A 14454-nucleotide genomic window follows, 5' to 3' on the forward strand; every position below is an offset into this window, starting at 1 on the left:
CACATTGTTTCTAGTTTCTTTTAATAGTAATTCTTTTTGAAGACACAACTGAAAAGTAGACAAGTTAAAAAAAAAAAAGGAGAAAGAGCAAAGATACATCATTCACTCCACAATAAAATGTTCCCCTACCAACACCCCATGGAGGCCTAGTTTCCACATGCTCAGGAGTACTCCAAATTATTGTGTGGGGAGAATAGGCTGCATTCAGGTATGATTATGTCAAACCAAATGTGTACTGGTTTTGGCCCTAACTTAAGAGGAGTTGGTCATTCTAAAGTCCTGTAGGATATGTTGGATCCCATAGCCAAAGTAGATAGCAAATCAATCAGCTTCCAGACACCAAAACAGCCCAGGTGTGAGCTGTCATCTGCATCATAAGGCAAATATTCACATGGGTGCTCAGGAGTGGGAGGAGAAGAAGAGCAGGGACCTTCAAGGGAAAGGCAGTGCAACTCTGTGGCTATTTCCAGATGACCCCAGTGATCCCAGTGAAGAGCACGAGAAACAGCACAACCATTGTGATCCACAGAGTCTGCAAAAAGCAGACGTGGCCACTGTGCCAGCACCAGGCAAAGAAGAGTCCGCAGCAAAGCAAGCAGTGAGGAGCAAACATAGACGACGCGGCCAGAGAGTAGAGTAGGGGTGGGGCTGACTGGAAAACCTAGTCTCCTTAGAGTCAGCTACTCTGCTGCAGGTACAGTTTCTCCCTGCACCTGCACTTCATTCCCCCCATTCTTCGTCTCAGGCTGATACCTGAGGATGAGAACAAAAAGAGCCACCTGGGACTAAACTAACAGGGACCCAATCGACCTGAAGTTCACAAGATCGGTGAGTCCAAAGAAGAACGCCATGATTGGTGCAATAATGCCCAAGATCACAGAGGCCACAATGGAACCATAAGTGCCAGTTTGGATCCTGGCAAGGACAGGGAACAGGAGACATCCTTTGCCATCACATGTATCAACTGACCTATGGGGAGCATAAAGTCCAAAAGGCTGGCAGAAAGACTAAAGACAAATCCAAAAGCTACAATATAATAGGCAGGGGCCCAACCAATGTGGAGAAATGCCTCAGACAAGGTGCTCCCAGGTTGAAGCTGGTAGTAAGGAACCGTGAGTGTCAGTGCTACAGAGACACCAAAATACATCAAAACACAGATGAACAGTAAAATCACAATGCCCATGGGATGGAATGCTTGGGATTCTGGGCTTCCTCAACTTTGGTAAGAATATTGTGGGGGGCGCCTGGGTGGCTCAGTGTGTTAAAGCCTCTGCCTTCAGCTCAGGTCATGATCCCAGGGTCCTGGGATCGAGCCCCGCAACGGGCTCTCTGCTCAGCAGGGAGCCTGCTTAGCACCCCCCCCCCACACCTCGACTGCTTCTCTGCCTACTTGTAATCTCTGTCTGTCAAATAAATAAAAATAAAATCTTTTTAAAAAAAGAATATTGTGGGAACCAATAAGTGCATAGAAACAGGTAACTGCACCCTGGAAAGTCCCCTCAAAGCCAAAGGCAACAATCCTCCTGAGCCCAAAGGGTCCAAGCCAGAGTTGTCCTTGAGTCCAGTGTGTATGAACTCCTCTTCTGTGAGCTTGCAGTTGTGCAGGTCCCTCTTAGTGAAGCCAAAGATGATGACAAAACTGAGAACCAAAATTTCACCAATGTGACCACTTTGGTAACCACGAAAAGCTGACCATTGCACACAGTCTGCAACTCCATGAGCAACAACACCAGCTCTCTGTTGGGAGCCTCGTGCCTAGAAGGGGTTAACCCAATAGAGCAACAGTTCTTGGGAACCTCTTCAACCGAGGACCTTCACCGGTGGCGAGCTAGAGTGCCACCGTGTTTCCCTGGTGATTGCATGAGAACATTGTAAGGTTTGGCTTGTTGCCATTGCAGCTGCAGTCTCAAGACTAAGTTAATAAGTCTCCTGTGTTTTGAGAATATTGAGTTATGGCCTCAGTGTCCAAACCACAAAGGTCAAGGCTGTCTGATATCTCTGCATGGCCAGCTACTCTCAGGCCAAAATAGAAACTAGATGTACAGAAGGCGATTCTCTTACTGTGTGGTATAAATCAGAACTCTGCAAAATAAACTTTGGCACTTGCTTGACACGTTCGCCTGTGTCCCTCCTGTTCCCCACACTCCCTTTCTTCATTCTCCTATCCTTCAACCCTGCTCCCTCTTGTCGCACCGGCTGCGACAGCTCTCCCCTAAGGAAACCTAGATAATCTGCAAGGACTTCAGGAACGTGCACTAAGATGCTCTCATGCAGGGTCTGAGAGATCCGGTTCCCAAGCAGACTGGTGAAAGCCAAGGTCCAGGCTTGGGTCATTTTGACTGTATCAGCATCAAGGGAGAGGATGAGGTTCCAGCCAGTGATGAAAGTCCAGATTTCACCCAGTGTGACATAGGCGTAGAGATATGCCGAGCCAGGATGGGGAATCCGGGCACTAAACTCTGCATAGTATGCATATACCAAATAAAATATGTTGCAGTACAACACAGAAGATGGGCCGGCCACCAAAAAACAGATCACAATGGATGTTCCTGCTTGATTGCCGGCCACCTTACCAGCCAGGATATACATACCCACACCCACTGTGAGGGCCACACCCAGGGCCACTAAAGCCAGAGTGCTCAGGCTTCTGTTGGGGGCAGTCTCAGGTACCAGCTGCTCCAGTGTATGTCCGTATACCATCTTTTGAACAAATCTATGAAGTGCCTGGCACAGCATTCTAGCTGGAATTGAAGAGAATTCCAGGATCAGAGGAGCTGTAACAAGCCCAGGTTGCCCAGAGGCTCAGATTGTGTTCAGTGAGGCTAAGTTAAGCCAAGCTGGGTTAGGGCCACTGATTTCCCTTGCTCAGGCTTCAAATCTACTGCAACATATTTTATCTGATATATGCTATCTCTCCATAAGGCCTAAATAAATAAGAAATGTTTAGTGAAAAATGGTGTTTAACCCACCGACCAAAATTCAGATGTCTCACGTCACCTGTGGCATCACAAATATCACAGAAATTGACATCAAGCGACACCCTAGAAAAATCAACCCTGCTTTCCTCCCAGAAAAAGGGCTAAGTACCTCCCAACATTCTCCCTTTTTTGCATACCATATGACATAATCCTATTTGAGTTCCTCTAAGTCATGTATTAATGTAGCTGTAAAACCCAACAGGATGTGAATGTATTGTGTTACAGTTCTCATGTGGGATGTTTGCTTGGTGCTGGAGTGTGATTTATGACACATAAATTCATGGACCAGAAGGCCACTTTGCAGTAGTACAATCATTTTTTAAATATTACCTGAGTTTAAAATACAAATATTGATCCCTAGTCTTACAACCCTTAGCCCTAAATTCACCTAAGGTCAGATGGCAGTTTAGCCCACTTTCTCTTCATTTTGCATGATCTATTCAGTTGTACTGTTGGCAAGGGATGTACTGTCTACTCCTTCCCTTTACTCACTGGGCCAAAAGGGGTGCTATGAACAAAGAAGAGGGAGAAAGGGGCAGAGTCCACACCTGCAAAAAGGAGAGGACAAGACTGTCTAGGAAGGAAAGATTGGAGAAATGGGGGCAGCAGCCAACTCAGGATCCAGGGCTGAGAAGGGAGAGGAGAAAGGAAAGGTTTATAAATTCTCACATTTAATAAACTTCGCCCAAAGTATCCAGACAAAAATTAACAACAGTTTTTATATCCATAGCTATGAGAGTGTGATGGGTAGGAAGAAAAGAAATAAGTCACCTAACACAGTGGCTGATAACCTAAACAGTTCCTCCTGTCTCCTCCCTCTCTGGGTCCCAGGAGAGAAGGTTAACACACTTCTGCAGACAGTCTCCTCACTGGCCACACTGTGCTCCATACACACCCTGAGCCATCTGGGATGTCAGCTGATAGGGGCCCTGGAGACCCTGTTTGGCACTGTGAAGTTGTATTAAAACCCTCACTTTTAACTCCTTAAGAATTTTTCACAAGGAGTTATTTTTAACTCACTCAAACCATAGTCTGAATGTGTTTTCTTAATGAAGGAACACCACATGTGGTTCCCTCTCCCACCTCCTCCCCTCCTGCTATTCAAACAGCCCCCTCCTCAACTGGAGCAAGGATTTGGATGAACATTTCACAGCAATGCCCTGGAATGAGTAGTGGAGATCAGAGAACAAAGTCATGAAGCCCCCACTCTCCTCCCTACTCATGCTTTGGTTTTGAGAGAATTTGAAGAAATGTTGTCAGAAGTTTTTAAACACGGAAAGATTAAGTCAAAATTGAGACATCTTCTCTATAGATGTTCAAAGGGAACCCCTGGGTTATGGGCCAGACCTTCTATCTACAAATCCATCTTAATTCCTTATTTGCCACAAACCAGTCCCAGTGTAATGATTTACCAACAGCCACATGAGACAGATAAGGGGGGGGGGGGTGTCAAATTTTAACTCAAGGAATCTTTTTATCCTGCATTGACTATGAGCCAAGAAGGGTATTCCTCAATCAGAAATGAACAGTCAAGGCAAGTGCATGTCAAATTCCCAGGTGTCTTCCTAGTGGATGGAAGAGAAGAGTAGTTAGGGCCACATTTTCCAGTATTTGCAAGGCTAGTGAGTCAGCCTGCGAAGATTTCATGGAAAGGGTATAATTATCCTATTTTGACACTGTGTATAACTCTTTCCCAGGAAAACATTAGTTCAAGCGATAGCTTCAGCCTGGGCTATGAGCCAATGAATAGAGCCTCTTTTAGGCCTTCCTTCCCTGCCACCACCAAGAACACAAACTCCACCACACCTTGAACTAATAAATACATTTTTCCCAGGGAGAAAGATCGAGGTAAATATATGCTACAGGTATTGATACAGATGTAGATATGAATATGAAATATTAATAATAATTACTATCAATAATTCGCAGTCTTGGTCTGTGCGGAAAAGGCCAGTAGAGATAAACCACTACAGTAGTAAAATGTGTGTGACTTCTCTCCTGGGGAAAGAGAAGGGAATCTCAGTTTCCCTGAAAAGTTGGAAAGAAAGCTGAAATAACTAAATTCAACTCATACTAAGGAAAATAAATACCCCAACTTCTCTCTTAGGAGTCTTCTGAGTACATCAACAAATGGATCACTTACCAGGCATACTACACTTGTGATCTTACTTTCTACTGTTTGCATGTTACTTGGAAGAAGCCTTGGTCTCTCTTTCTAAAGTAAAACCTCCTCAAGGTAGAACCTGCTTCAAAGTTTCTCAATGAGGATAGAAACCCTAAATCTGAAAGTCAATATTACTAGGCGCAACCAAGACTTGAACTTGAAGGCATGGCAGCCCCCATTCCCCTGCCAAACTGCTCATTAGGCCAAGAGGAAGCATAGACACCTCCTCCAACTCACCTATCTACCCTACCAGCTCCAGCACTACACTTCTCCAATTCCATCCCAGTCTGGCAGAGGCTGAATTCCAAGTCATCCTGATGCAGACTAATGCAAACCAGACCAAATGTATCTAGACCAAATCCGACCAGGCAAATGGAGACCAAAATCCACATAGATGGAAACCAAAACTATTTTGTTTCCTTCCCACAGTATCTATGGAGCCCCAGCAACTACACTATTAAAATGATGCACACACGACACTAGTAAAATGATGCCATTATTTTGGTAAGCAAGAAGACAGCCAGAGCTTCTCTAGAGGCTGTATAAACTGCATATTACCCAGTATCATTCTGGGATGGTTGTGAACAGGTTCCTCTTCTTAGTTCCTTGGGATAACTTCAGAGAACACAGAGATAAGTGAAACCTTCCTCATTCATGATTTAACACATTGACAGGTTTAGTTTCAGTCAGATTCTAGTTTTGAAAATTCTTAACATTTCTATTATACCCAAACAAGAAAATCAACCTGACAAATCAGAAATACCTGAGCTTCTGATTCTAGAGGCCTTCGGAAACTAGATGGGCTACCAGGAAGAATCAGAGTGAGAATTTATAAACAGGAATCGGAAAGAGAGCTGGGAAAGCCAGGAAGAGTGCAGTTAAAGGATTAGAATTGATGTGACAATTTGATATCAACAGTGAAAATTAATTTCTTTTCTACTTCCTTGTACAATTCTCTTTTATTCAACTCTGAATCCCATCCACACAGAATACCTAAGAACAGTCCTCAGGAGATGGGCACCTGGGTGGCTCAGTTGATAAAGCATCTAACTCTTGGTTTTGGCTCAGGTCATGTTCTCAGGGTCATGAGATGGAGCGCTGTGTCAAGGCCTATCCTGGGCATAGAGACTGCTTAAGATCTTCTCTCTTTCTCTCTCCTGTAGCCTCTCTCCTTTCCCCCAGTTCCCTGTGCACTCTCTCTCTCTCTTAAAAAAAAATAAATAAATAAATAAAAAATTAAAAAGTCCTCAGGAGAAAGCAGTAGAAGAAATTCCATCTGCCTGTCCATCTTATTTTCCAAACTAAAACCATGATATATGTCGGTCTTTGTCTAAAATGAGCACTGATCCATACCCACTTTTTCCAAGAATCTTTATGAAACAGCTTTGTTTTTTTCCTCTAAATCCTTCCTCTCCTTGTAAGCATAGAATCTAGAAATCCATCTAGTGGTCCCATCCATCACTATACTATGTCTCCATTTTAGACTAGTAGTTCTGAGTGGTCAGGGCCCACGGCTCCTTCTTTCATGCACCTTCTCTGAATACACACCCTCAGTAATATACTGCACTCAAGGTGGCTTAATCTTCAAACAGAGGCAGACTTCTCAGAAATGCAGAAGGTGGGGCCTACTCAGAGACCCAGTGCTGAATGCACAGGTGACGCGCCCACGAATCCGTGGGTCTCAAGGTAAAGCGGCACCACCACTGTCTCCACTTGATGCTGCTGACATGCCTCTAAACCCTCAACTGTGTGCCTTAAAGCCTGGGGTGGAGATGAAAGGAATAGAGAGATGGTAATGGCAGGTCCCTAAAGGGTCAGAGTCTGTACTAGCTATAGGAAGAGACACTGAACTTGGAGCAGAAAGAATTGCTCCTGATCACAGGAAGAACCTCCAGCTGAGGAGAAACCATAAATCACACTGACCCTGCCCTAACACATCTGCAGGAGGCATGGGCCAAGGGCACCAACTGAGCACCTCTTGTGTTCCAGGTGCTGTGCGGGGCAGGGGAAGAGTGGCCCAGCCAAGACTACAGAGCCAGAATTCCCAGAGGCAAAGGGGGCAGTCAGGACTGGAAGGATGGCTTTCAGGACAGAACAGAAGGGGAGGGGCACCTGGGTGTTTGATGTGTGTCTGTTCCAACAGTCCTGGGCTGTCTCCCCGCCTCAACTGGGATTTCCCCAGATGTGCACCTGCTTGAGGGCAAGAAGGGCAGATACAGGGGAGGGTCGGTCTATCCATGCAACTGGTCCCCAGAGCAATCTCTTCCCCTTTCTCCCTGTGCTACTCACTGCCTGCTGTATAGAGGGTGTGAGGCTGGGGAAAATGCCAGGTTCTCCAGACAATCAATAGGTAAGGAAGACAACTGGCCCAGGACTGGGGGAATGCAGAGGATACAGATTTGGGGCCAGAAGTCTCCCCTGGGGGAGGGGGACAGAATGGGGGAAACTGGCAGGTGGAGCTCACCCAGGTGATGTCACCAGGAAGTGTCTGCATCTTGAGGAGGGGAGAAGGGAAAAGGAGGAGAGGCAGGGGTGTGGGGCAGAGACACGGAAAGGGGCTGAGAGAAAAAGATAAAAGAAGCAGGGAAGAGAGCTGGGAGGGAGAGCAGAGAGGGAGCAGGGGTGGGGGAGGCAGCACAGGACACAGACAGGAGGAGATGCGGGGGAGACGCTGACAGGTTCACAGGGTGAGACTCAGACAGATGTGATGGGAAGAGAGACCCTCAGACTCTGGGGGAGGGATGCGGGGAGAGGGACAGCCCGAAGGGAGAGCTGAGGGCAGACCCAGTCCTGGGACATCTCAGACCACAGAATATCTGCAGTCAGACAGACAGACAAACAGGCCCAGACAGACAGATGTGCTGATGGGGTGAAGGTGAAGGTGGCCACGCTGGAAGGAAGCAGACAGGGCTGCAGGGAGGAGGGAAGGAGCAGACAGAGAGAGAGAAGGAGGCAGGAGTGCAGCAGGAGCCAGGCAGGGGGAGGGCTGCATTGTTACTCCAGGTGCCTCTTCCCTCTCACCAGGCTCCTGCTGAGTCTGGTTCCCTCTCTGGAGCTGCTGCTGCTGCTGGAAGGGCCCAGAAAGCTGAGAAGTGGGGCCGCCTCCCAGTGCCCACCTGGGGTCCCTGACGCCCTGCATGGGTATGGACCTCACCTCTCCTCCCCCAACAGTGCTGCCATGCAAAGAGTCCTGAGCTCAGCCCTCATTTCTCAGGGTTTATGCAGCCTGACATTCCCAGGGGAGTGGGGGCTAAGGAAAAAGAGAAACTGAGGCAGGCAGGCAAGGGAGGCTGACAAGCTCTGGAGAAGGTGCTGGGACAGTCTGGTTAGTGATCCCATGGAGGAGAGGGAGGAGAGTGGAGCTCTGGGACTGGGTCTGCATGGAGAGCTGAAGGACCACGCACAGTATGATCAAAACAACATACTAGTGACTGCCCATTAATTTGGTAGTCATCCATGACTACAAGCAGCTCCTCACTCAAGGGCCCCCACAAATGCACACATGAAGCCCAAAAGAGGATAAATTGAGGCAAAGAATAGTGATCAGTATACATGCTTAAGTCTAGGTTTTAAGGGACCAGTGATAGAGAAATCAGCCAAGTGTGAAGACCTAAGGCTTAGCATGTGAAGCTGGATCCTGCCTTTTCCCCCAGGCTTTCTTGATATTCTGCAAAGACCAGCTCCCCCAGCTCCTCTCAGGGTAGGGGAGACCCTAAGAACACTAACTCAAGCAATCTAAAAGGTATTGTTCGCCCACCTCTTCCCTGAAGCAATATTTGAAGGTCCCAGAGGCCAGATGTCTGGTGACACCTAGAGCCCAAGGAGTGGCTGTAGCAGCAGGAGGGAAGGGGAGAGGGAACCTTCCAGAGAAGTTCTGAAGAGAAGAACTGGGACAAAACCACCCAGGTTCATGCCATTCCCACGGGTATAGAGAAGTATAATAAAGTTCAGAATTTCCAGGGCTTTCATGTAATTAAATCCAGGAGTTGATAACTGCATTTCTTCTTCAAGTTCTACAAGTTACTCTCCTTGTCCCCTGTGGACACACATCTTTTATGAAACACTAGACACTATATGTCAGGACTTCAGATGCCACCATTAGAAGGATGGGCTTAATTATAGCAAAAACAATTTAGGATACATTTTGGAAAGGATATCCTTTGAGCTATGGCTGGTCAATACTAGAACAAGGAGCACACAGACACAAAGACACACACACACACACACACACACCCCTATACATTCCCTCCTCATCTGCCTGCAGGGTTCACACTCCCTCCCTCAAAGTCATGCACTTTCTGAGAGATCTAACTTCTCTGATCCCCTTCTCTCCATGTTCCTGCTCGTTGCTAAATGAGTATCAATATTCTTGTTCCTCAAAAACCTTCCAGAATTCTGTATCTTTCTCCGTCTTTCCTCCTGTGGTCATTGTCAGTTTCTCATCATTCAAGTCATGGCATCTGGTCCAGTTGCCCTTGAGCAACTCAGCTCACACACATTTGCTGAGGGAGTGCCCAGACCACTGAGTCTCTCTGTCCTGCCATCAGCTTCCTCTTCCCAGCTGTCAGGGAGCTCCCCTGGCCAGGGCCCTTTCCCATCTGGGTCCTCACCTTTTTCACCAGCCTCAGAGAAACCTTGATAATTTTCTAAAATTAGATCTACCCTAAAGGACAAAAATATGCCTCTGGTGAGTATGCCCAGAGCTGCACTGTATGTAACGGAGATCCTGAAACAGGGGACTCCAGAGCGGGAGATAAGGAGTCCTGCCAGCATCTGTCTCATAGGCCATCTCCCTCCAGCATCCGTGCCTCCTCCCCCCTGGCTCCAGCCAATCTGTCTCCTCTGAGGCTAATGGGCTGAGCTCAGGTGCAAATTCACAGAAGCCTAGACTCATAATCCCGGTCTGCTCTAGACCCATTCTTTCCAGGATGTCATACCCCTGCCGCTTTCTTTGAAAACTCCCCAACCCTGGGAGCTGAGATCATAGATGGAGACCAAGAGGAAGAGAAATTGCTCTCTCTGCTCAGTATCTTTACCTCAGCCGTTTGTCTACACTGCACATCCCCAAAAGCAGAACTAAAACCTCAGACAATGGTAAAGGGGATGAAATCTCAGGAAGATTTTCCCAGCCTTAAAGGGGTCCTGAGTGCCTCCAGAAAGCGGGGGATTTGGAGGGAAAATGAAGTTGGAGGACCACAGAATGCTTCTTGTGGTACACGCAATTTCCACCAGGGGGCGAGGATATGAGGGGAAGCTACTCAGCAGAGGCTTGCTAAGCGCTCTGCGGCCACAAGATGGCAGCAGAGAACGGCGCTCCCTGCAGAGCAAGGCCTGGGCCCTGGGCGCTGGTACTGGGCTCCCCTGGAGGGAGGGAGGGAGGGACCCGTTACCAGGGGAGCATCAAAAGACTGAAGAACCATGAGGAGATGGAGTAAAATGTACAGAACAATATCCCCAACTCTACCAAGGTCAAAATCTTCCTGAGAAGGGGAACCATCAGGCTTGAACTACTGACTAAAATATGTCCCAGGAGGAAGCAGTGTTGGGAAAGGGTGAATGCGTGTAAAAGCTCCAGGTACCAGTGTCAGATTCTTCTTACCCACTCCCAAGCCTTTTCTAATGTGACCCCTGATGTGCAAGAGACAGAAACTAATACTACCAACTTGTTCTGAAGGAGGCCGGTGGGAAAGTGGTCAAAGGAAGACCTTGGTATGAACTGCTTAGCTGAGGCTGCTGGGATACTGGCGGACTGCTTGCCTCTCATAGCCTGGGCTGTCTTCAGCCTTGGAGCAGGGATCCAGGGATGACTGGGGTCAGAGGGTGGGGGCCTCTAAAGTCACTCAGGGGATATCTCCCCCCTCCCTGAAGCCCAAAAACCCTGACCCAAAGAGAACAGAGCCCAGAACTCACTGAGACTGAGGTGGGAGGTGAGAGGAAGTCTCTGTGACAGCGATTTGCCTCTCTCATTGTGTACTTCTGTCTCCATCTCCTCACATCCCGGGTCATTATTTCAGACACCACAATCTTCATCTGTCTCCAAGTCTGTAGCAAGATCAAAGCTCTTAACTCTGCTTTGCTTGAAAATCCTCAGCTGGAGAAGAGGGGGCAGGGTCCGTCCTGAGAAAAGGGGAGAGCCCTGACTTACCCTCTTCTCAAGGGAGCAGGGAGGTTGGAAGTAGGACCAAAGAAGAAACCAATCTATTGGTTGGGTAAAAATTTCCTAATAATATGATCTATACCTGAAAGTATAGACCTGACCTGACCTATATTAACAATAATATCCTTAATCAACATTCATAATGCACTTACTTCTACATCTCTGCACATGGCCTCTCTCCCTGCAACTGTATACCTTGCATGAAATGTATTTAACAATTCTTGGGTTCTGTGTTGGGCCCAGTAGAAAGAATGTAAAAATATACAGGGCACAGTCTCCCTACTCCAAAAGCTAAGAGTTGAGTAAGGGACAAGGAAGATACAGGGTAACTACAACAGAAGACAGTGTGTGGAGAGATAACTATGGTAGATTGACACAGAGGAGTAAAGATGGTTGAAGGAAATAAGTTGCTTCTGATGTGAGTTATCCAGGAAGGTGTATGCAAGAAGTAAATTTAAAACTGGACTGTGATGATTGTGTAGGATTTCAGTAGTCAGAGATTGGGAGTATGGAATTCCAAGGAAAAGACATAGTTACTATGAAGGATTTCTTGACTTAGGGCATTATTTGATGCTGACCTTGTGATCATCATAAGAGTGAAATACAAGGACCAGTGAAATTCAAGGTATTACTGCAGAAGCCAGAAGCTTTCTATAGGGCAATAAGGGTCAGGACCTGAGTCCCAGGGTCCACTTTTTCCCTCCTTCTCTTGCAGCTGATCTTATTAAAGGTCTGTACTGTTCAAATGGAGCAGGGTACCCATTATGCCTCCATCTATAGATCTCTCATCTCTTCTCTCCCTCCCCTGAGTTCCTTATTGACAATGAGCAGATTTCTTAATCTCATTACTAAGAAGAGCACAAAGAATATACCACACCACTTAAGTTGGATAATTTGCGTACCTGAAGGAAAGAGAGAAAGCCCTCCTCCTTCCATCTCTATAGTCATTTTTCCTTGATCTTTAGACACTATATGTCAGTAAATACCTGTATTTCCTCCTTCACTGGACAAGAGATGCCATTAAAGGTCAGATGCAAAGTTTGTCATAAAAATCCCTCATAAAACAGTCTCCCAAGTGCTGGCATTAGAAGATGGAAGAAGGGGTTCCTGGGCTGTGTCTGCCTTCAAACCACGTGCAGGTTGTCCTGAGTCCTGTTTCCAGGAGCTTTGCTTCAGGTGCTCTAAATAAGGAAACAGAGACATTCAACTCCTCTTACATCCTTACTTCTGTCAAAGTTCATTGTTTTCTATGATGTTCATTTCACAAGTCCCCTATTTCTCACAATCTCAACTCTACATTCCTGAGTTAATATAATTTTTAATTCTCCATTTTCTGGGATGGCTCAAATAGAAAGTCCCCTTTGGAAGCAAATATATAAGTAAAATAGCTTCTTTTAGTACCTTCCATGAAGGAGTTCTAGGAGAGGGGAGGTGGTTACATGGGTGGTATACATACAAGGATGGCTGTGTATTAGGCTAGAAAGAAAAGTCATGAGGCAAGTTCCTCTGGTTGCTGTGCTCTTTCTCTGTTACCTCTCCTGCCTATAACAGATTTATAGGGGCTCCAAAGCATCCCAACATCTTAGCCATGAATTTCCCAGAAAGAAAACTCATGGATGTTCCCTTGAAAGTAGATGAAAAGTTAATATCAGGATTTGGTACAAACACACAAATCAGGGCCAAGGAAGGAAGGTAGCTAGTTCAGTACAGCTTGTTGAACTCCTTCAGGATTTGTGTATGCACACACAAACAGAGGCACACACACACACACACACACACACACACACACAGAGGCACACACATCATACCTAACAACCACAGTCATATTTATAGAGGAAATATATCCCATTCCTTGGTGCTTATTTCCACTCAAATTCAATACATATGTCCATATACCTAGCACACACATATCTTTCAATGAGATGCTTTAATCAATATAATATGCCCAATATAATATTCCCCTTTCCAAGCTCCTAATGGCAGGGTGGAGCAGAGTGAAGTTGAGAGAATGTCTGAGTACAAGCTTGTGTGTGTCACTAACTGACTCTGACCATAGGGCACAAAGAAATAGAAATTGTTTATTCATTATTCGCTATCTGTAATTAACCATTATCTTTCTATTACCTCTATGCCATCATTTTTCAATGATCACCTATCCCTCACTGAGTGGCTGCTCTGTACAGAGTACAGCTTAAGGAGAGGTTACCAGCATGAACTTTGCTCAAAGCTGGTACAAGTCTTAGCTTCAGTACTCAGTTTGCACAAATTACTTCATTGCATTTTTCACCTCTCTGAGCCTTAGTTACAGCTTTTTAAAAAAATTAACATATAATGTGTTATTTGCCCCCAGGAGTATAGGTCTGTGAATTATCAGGGTTACACATTTCACAGCACTCACCATAGCACATACCCTCCCCAGTGTCTATAAGCCAGCCACCCTATCCCTACTCCCCTCATCCCCCAGAAACCTTCAGTTTGTTTTGTGAGATTAAGAGTCTCTTATGGTTTGTCTTCCTCCCAACCTATCTTGTTTCATTTTTTCTCTCCTTAGTCAACTTTTGTAAAGTGAATATAACAATATTCAACCCCTACAACTTTTGTATTAAATAGATGATCCTGTAAAGTGCTTGGAACAAAGCATAGGGCAGAGTATTCAGTAAATAGTAGCTATTATTTTCATCATCACTCTGTAGGCATTGGAGATATAAAGAAATAATACATTAAAGGGATTTTTCTATTCCCTTGGAGGTTTTCAGTCTCATCAATGAGATAATATATATACATGGAGACAGGAAGAACCCGAAAACCTAAAACTTTTATTTGACCCCTAACATGCAGCTTATTCTCCTAAACCTGAGACTTGATTACAATTTTTTATTTATTTTTTATTTTTTTATAAACATACAATGAATTATTAGCCTCAGGGATATAGGTCTGTGAATTGCCAGGTTTACACACTTCACAGCACTCACCATATCACATACCCTCCCCAATGTCCATAACCCCATCACCCTCCCCCTGGACACCCTCAGTTTGTTTTGTGACATTAAGAGACTCTTATGAAAAAAAAAGAAAAAAAAAAGAGTCTCTTATGGTTTTCTCCCTCCTGATCCCATCTTGTTTCATTTATTCTTTTCCTACCCCCTTAACCCCCC

The 14454-nt window shown here is 45.8% G+C and overlaps 1 pseudogene; it reads right to left on the reverse strand.

The window, feature by feature from the left end:
- Positions 1-325: 325 nt before the first annotated feature.
- Positions 326-1183, reverse strand: LOC132020295 (cationic amino acid transporter 3-like; annotated as a pseudogene).
- Positions 1184-14454: the final 13271 nt, after the last annotated feature.

This window comes from Mustela nigripes, chromosome 6 (genome assembly GCF_022355385.1).
Source record: "Mustela nigripes isolate SB6536 chromosome 6, MUSNIG.SB6536, whole genome shotgun sequence".
Classification (NCBI taxonomy): Eukaryota; Metazoa; Chordata; class Mammalia; order Carnivora; family Mustelidae; genus Mustela; species Mustela nigripes.